This window comes from Arachis ipaensis, chromosome B6, assembly GCF_059453495.1.
Source record: "Arachis ipaensis isolate K30076 ecotype BB chromosome B6, ASM5945349v1, whole genome shotgun sequence".
NCBI lineage: Eukaryota > Viridiplantae > Streptophyta > Magnoliopsida > Fabales > Fabaceae > Arachis > Arachis ipaensis.
The window spans coordinates 62,469,560-62,475,729 of NC_142441.1; the positions used below are offsets into that span (position 1 = coordinate 62,469,560).

Consider the following 6,170-nt stretch of genomic DNA (forward strand, 5'->3'; position numbering starts at 1 on the left):
CAGAGTATCAATTTCAAGAACTCCCTTCTTCATAGGCGTCCCATTACTCACAAGATTCCTCTCAGAAGTGTACATAAACTGGTTATTAGCAACCATGTCAATGAGTTCTTGAGCTTATGCAGGCGTTTTCTTTAGGTGAATGGATCCACCTGCAGAAGTATCCAATGACATCTTTGATAGCTCAGATAAACCATCATAGAATATATCCAGGATGGTCCATTCTGAAAGCATGTCAGAAGGACATTTTTTGGTCAGCTGCTTGTATCTTTCCCAAGCTTCATAGAGGGATTCACCTTCTTTCTGTCTGAAGGTTTGAACATCAGCTCTAAGCTTGCTCAGCTTTTGAGGAGGAAAGAACTTGGCTAAGAAAGCCGTGACCAGCTTATCCCAAGAGTTCAGGCTGTCTTTGGGTTGAGAGTCCAACCATATTCTAGCTCTGTCTCTTACAGCAAAAGGGAAAAGCATGAGCCTGTAGACTTCAGGATCTACTCCATTAGTCTTAACAGTATCACAGATCTGCAAGATATCAGTTAAGAACTGAAAAGGATCTTCAGATGGAAGTCCATGAAACTTGCAGTTCTGCTGCATCAGAGAAACTAGCTAAGGTTTCAGCTCAAAATTGTTTGCTCCAATGGTAGGAATGGAGATGCTTCTTCCATATAAATTGGAATTAGGTGCAGTAAAGTCACCAAGCATTTTCCTTGCATTATTGTTGTTGGGTTCGGCTGCCATCTCCTTTACTTGTTCGAAATTTTCAATAAGGTTGTCTCTGGATTGTTGTAATTTAGCTTCTCTTAGTTTTCTCTTCAGAGTCCTTTCAGGTTCTGGATCAGCTTCAACAAGAATGCCTTTTTCTTTGTCCCTGCTCATAAGAAAGAGAAGAGAAAAAGAAAAGAAGAGGAATCCTCTATGTCACAGTAAAGAGGTTCCTTATTGTTAGTAGAAGAAGAAAAGGAATAGGGATGAAGAAGAATGAAGAATCCAAACACCAAGGTGATGATAGGAGCAGAGATGTGAGATGAAGAGAAGTGTTAGTAGATAAATAAATAAATAGAAGGAGATGAGGGAGAAGGATTTTCGAAAATAATTTTTGAAAAAGAGTTAGTGATTTTCGAAAATAGTTTTTGAAAAAGGTTAGTAGTTTTTCGAAAATTCAAATAAAAAATAAAATAATTAGTCTAATTAAAAAGAAATTTTGAAAAATAGGGAAGATTTTTTCGAAAATTAGAGAGAGAGAGTTAGTTAGGTAGTTTTGAAAAAGGTAAGAAACAAACAAAAAGTTAGTTAGTTAGTTGAAATAAATTTTGAAAAGATAAGAAGTTAGGAGGTTAGAAAAGATATTTTGCAATCACTTTTTTGAAAAAGGTAAGATAAGAAGATATTTTTGAAAAGATATGATAGAAATTAGTTTTTGAAAAAGATTTGATTTTTAAAATCTCAATTAATGACTTGATTCACAAGAAATCACAAGATATGATTCTAGAACTTAAAGTTTGAATCTTTCTTAACAAGTAAGTAACAAACTTGAAATTTTTGAATCAAAATATTAATTGATGATGTTATTTTCGAAAATATGATGCAAAATTAAGAAAAAGATTTTTGAAAAATATTTTTGAAATTTTTGAAAATAACTAAAAAAATTGAAAAACGATTTGATTTTTGAAAAAGATTTTGAAAAAGATAAGATTTTTTTTAAATTGAAAATTTGATTTGACTCATAAAAACAACTAGATTTTAAAAATTTTTGAAAAAGTCAAATCTAATTTTCGAAATTTTAAGAGAGAAAAAGGGAAAGATATTTTTTTGATTTTTGAATTTTTATGATGAGAGAGAAAAACAAGAAAAATGATGCAATGCATGAAAGTTATGGATCAAAATAATGAATGCATGCAAGAATGCTATGAATGTCAAGATGAACACCAAGAACACTATGAAGATCATGATGAACATCAAGAACACATTTTTGAAAAATTTTTAATGCAAAGAAAACATGCAAGACACCAAACTTAGAATTCTTTAATGCTTAGACATAAAGAATTCAGGAATGCATATGAAAAACAAGAAAAGACACAAAACATGCAAATGCAAAGATCAAACAAGAAGACTTACCAAGAACAACTTGAAGATCATGAAGAACACTATGAATGCATGAATTTTTTTCAAAAAATGCAAGATGAACATGCAATTGACACCAAACTTATAACATGACTCAAGACTCAAACAAGAAACACAAAATATATTTTTGATTTTTATGATTTTCTAATTTTTTTGTATTTTTTTTTCGAAAATTATTTGAAAAACAAAAATAAGGATTCCAAAATTTTTAATATGAATTCTAGGAATCTAGCATTCTTAGTCTAAAGCTCCAATCTGAGGGTTAGGCATGGCTTAATAGCCAGCCAAGCTTTAGCATATAACATCAGAGAATATACTGCTCATTACTTATCAAAGTAACTTGCCTCTATGCTGATGGTTTGGAAGCCTCAGTCCAAAAGTTTCAATATGCTTCATGAAACACTAGAATTCATTCTTAAAAATTTTGAAGAAAAATATATTTTTGAAAACAATTTTTTTTTTTTAGAAAACAAAGGAGAAATTTTTGAAAACTTTTTGAAAAGAAAACAAAAAGAAAGTTACCTAATCTGAGCAACAAGATGAACCGTCAGTTGTCCAAACTCGAATAATCCCCAGCAACGGCGCCAAAAACTTGGTGTTGTTGCCAGATCAAACTTGGCACTGATGTTACCGGACCAAAAGCTTGCCGAAAACTCGAACAATCCCCGACAACGGCACCAAAAACTTGGTATGCGAAATTGTTACTCAGGTTGTGAATTATTGTTCGAAATTGATTCCCTGGCGATGGCACCAAAAACGGATGCACAGAACCATGGTCTAAACATATCTTCACAACTTCGCATAACTAACCAGCAAGTGCACTGGGTCGTCCAAGTAATAAACCTTACGTGAGTAAGGGTCGATCCCACGGAGATTGTTGGTATGAAGCAAGCTATGGTCACCTTGTAAATCTCAGTTAGGCGGATATAAAATAGTTATAGAGTTTTCGACATTAATACTAAAATAAGGATAGAAATACTTATGTAAATCATTGGTGAGAATTTTAGATAAGCTTATGGAGATGCATTCATTCCTCTGAACCCCTGCTTTCCTACTGTCTTCATCCAATCAGTCTTACTCCTTTCTATGGCTGGCTTTGTGTAAGGATGTCACCGGTGCCAATGGCTACTTTCAATCCTCTCGGAAAAATGGTCCAAATGCTCTGTCACAGCACGACTAATCGTCTGGAGGCATCACCCTTGTCGTTGGTTGCATCCTATTCCTCTCTGTGAAAATGGTCCGATGCGCTGTCACTGCATGGCTAATCATCTTGGAGGTTCTCGATCATACTGGAATAGAATTTACTATCCTTTTGTGTCTGTCACTACGCCCAGCACTCGCGAGTTTGGTGTTCGTCACAGTCATTCAATCCCAGAGTCCTACTCGGAATACCACGGACAAGGTTTAGACTTTCTGGACTCTCATGAATGCCGCCATCAATCTAGCTTATACCACGAAGATTCTGATTAAGAGATCTAAGAGATACTCATTCAATCTAATGTAGAACGGAAGTGGTTGTCAGGCACGCGTTCATAGGGAATGATGATGATTGTCACGTTCATCACATTCAGGTTGAAGTGCGAATGAATATCTTAGAAACTGAATAAGTTGAATTGAATAGAAAACAGTAGTACTTTGCATTAATCCTTGAGGAACAGCAGAGCTCCACACCTTAATCTATGGAGTGCAAAAACTTTACCGTTGAAAATACATAAGTGATAATGGAGTTCATTGGTCTCGGCCCCAGAGGGGAACCGGAGTAACCAAGACTGCGAATACAATGATAAAAAGTTCTATTTATAATAAACTAGTCACTAGGGTTTACAGAAGTAAGTAATTGATGCATAAATCCACTTCTGGGGCCCACTTGATGTGTGCTTGGACTGAGCTTGAAGTCTACACATGGAGAGGTCATTCTTGGAGTTGAACACCAGCTTTTGTGCCAGTTTGGGCGTTGAACTCCACTTTGCAACTTGTTTCTAGCGCTGGACGCCAGAATTGGGCAGAGAGCTGGCGTTGAACACCAGTTTGCGTCATCTAAACTTGGGCAAAGTATGGACTATTATATATTGCTGAAAATCCCTGGATGTCTACTTTCCAATGCAATTGGAAGCGCGCCATTTTGAGTTCTGTAGCTCCAGAAAATCCATTTTGAGTTCAGGGAGGTCAGAATCCAACAGCATCAGTAGTCCTTCTTCAACCTCTGAATCTGATTTTTGCTCAAGTCCCTCAATTTCAGCCAGAAAATACCTGAAATCACAGAAAAACACACAAACTCATAGTAAAGTCCAGAAATGTGAATTTAACATAAAAACTAATGAAAACATCCCTAAAAGTAACTAGATTCTACTAAAAACATACTAAAAACAACGCCAAAAAGCGTATAAATTATCCGCTCATCATCCATCAAGGAAGAAATTGAACTACCCAAGGATAATGTCTCCAATTCTTCTATCCTTTCCTTGTGTGTACACAAGTCTTTCAAAAATTTTGCATACTTTGGAATTTGTTGAATAGCATTAAGGAGTGGTATGGTTACCTCAACCTTTTTGAACACTTGAAGCATGTTCAAATCAAACTCCAATGTCTTCTTCGCCTTCTTCACCATGGAAGGAAATGGAATAGGAATTGACTCATCTACTATAGCTTTCCTCTTGGGTTCCTTGAGGTTTACTCCTTCTTCCTCATGCCTTTTGTCAACCACCTGTTCTTCATGTGGAGCTTCAACAACTACCTCTTCCTCATGAATTTCTCCCATGACCCTTGGAGGTATCTTCTCTAATGTAGTCCCCGACCATAGAGTGATGGCGTTGAGACTGCCTCTTGGGTTTGGTTGGGGTTGGGATGGAAGGTTAGAGGAACTTGAGGGTTGATTGGTGTTATTATTGGGGGTTGGTGATTGGCTTGACATGTTCATCTTTGAAAGCATGTTAATGAGGTTGGCCAATTGAGTATTCAAGGCCTTGAATTGAGCCTTGATGCTCTCATCTCATTTTTTTATAGTGGCTCTAAGCTCATCAACTTTATTGTTGGAAGATGGAGGAGTTTGGTTTTGATTTTGTTGTCTATGGTGTGGTGCTTGGTACTTGGTGTAGTTGTTTTGGTTTTGGTTGGAGTGGCCTTAGTTGGCTTGGTAGTTGGTGTTGTTTTGGTGGTATTGGGATGAAGATTGGTTGTTGTTGTGATGAGAAGAAGAGTTGTTCCACCTTTGGTTTTGATTGCTTCCTTGTGCATTATCTCTCCACCCTTGATGTTGATTACCACCTTGATGGTAGTTGTTTTGACCTTGAGAAGGGTAGGGTGGATGGTTATTGTAATTCACATTGGCTACCACAAGGGCATGTTCCTCTTGAATTTGATGGCATTGGTCGGTGTAATGTGTGGCGCTAGAGCACAAACCACAAATTCTAGGAGGGTTTTCAAGTTGAGCAACCGGAGGTGGGGCTTGGACGGCTTGGATGGAGTAGTATTCCTTTTGATCCCTTTGGGTTTGTGTAAAGATGGTGGTCATATCCCCAAGTGCCTTGGTTAGACTTGCTTCAGAGGGGGATGGTTCTACCACACCCTTGAGAGGATTACTTCTCACCCTTGTGTGTTGTGTAGCTTCGGCAACATCCTTTATCAAATTCCAAGCTTCTCCCTCCGTCTTGTTTTTCGAAAGGGAACCGCCACTAGAAGCGGTGAGCAATCTTCTATCTTTCACACAAAGACCTCCGCTAAAATAGCTAATGAACAAGTGAGTGGTCATTCCGTGGTGTGGACATGACTCCAATAGCCTCTTGAACCGAGACCAATACTCGTACAAACTCTCTTGGTCTCTTGCATTATACCTTAAACCATGATAGCTACCTCATCGGCTCCATGCCTTCGAGCCGTAGAAACAAGCAACCTGAAAATCCTTCAAATGTCAGATGGGGTCTTGACCCGGCAACCAATGATACTTAGGAAGTAGATTTATCGAGCTACTCTTCAACTCAAAGTTTGGATCAAGGTTTGTATACCTTGCTTGTAACGGTTGAAGTATGATATACGGAGCTCCTTGCTCATGCAAAGTG

At 37.5% G+C, this 6,170-nt stretch overlaps 1 non-coding gene across 1 annotated transcript; it reads left to right on the forward strand.

The window, feature by feature from the left end:
• The first annotated feature begins 225 nt into the window (after positions 1-225).
• On the forward strand, positions 226-333 carry LOC148555818 (small nucleolar RNA R71). The gene has a single exon (XR_015887056.1). It is a non-coding gene; the product is annotated as a small nucleolar RNA R71 (small nucleolar RNA).
• Positions 334-6,170: the final 5,837 nt, after the last annotated feature.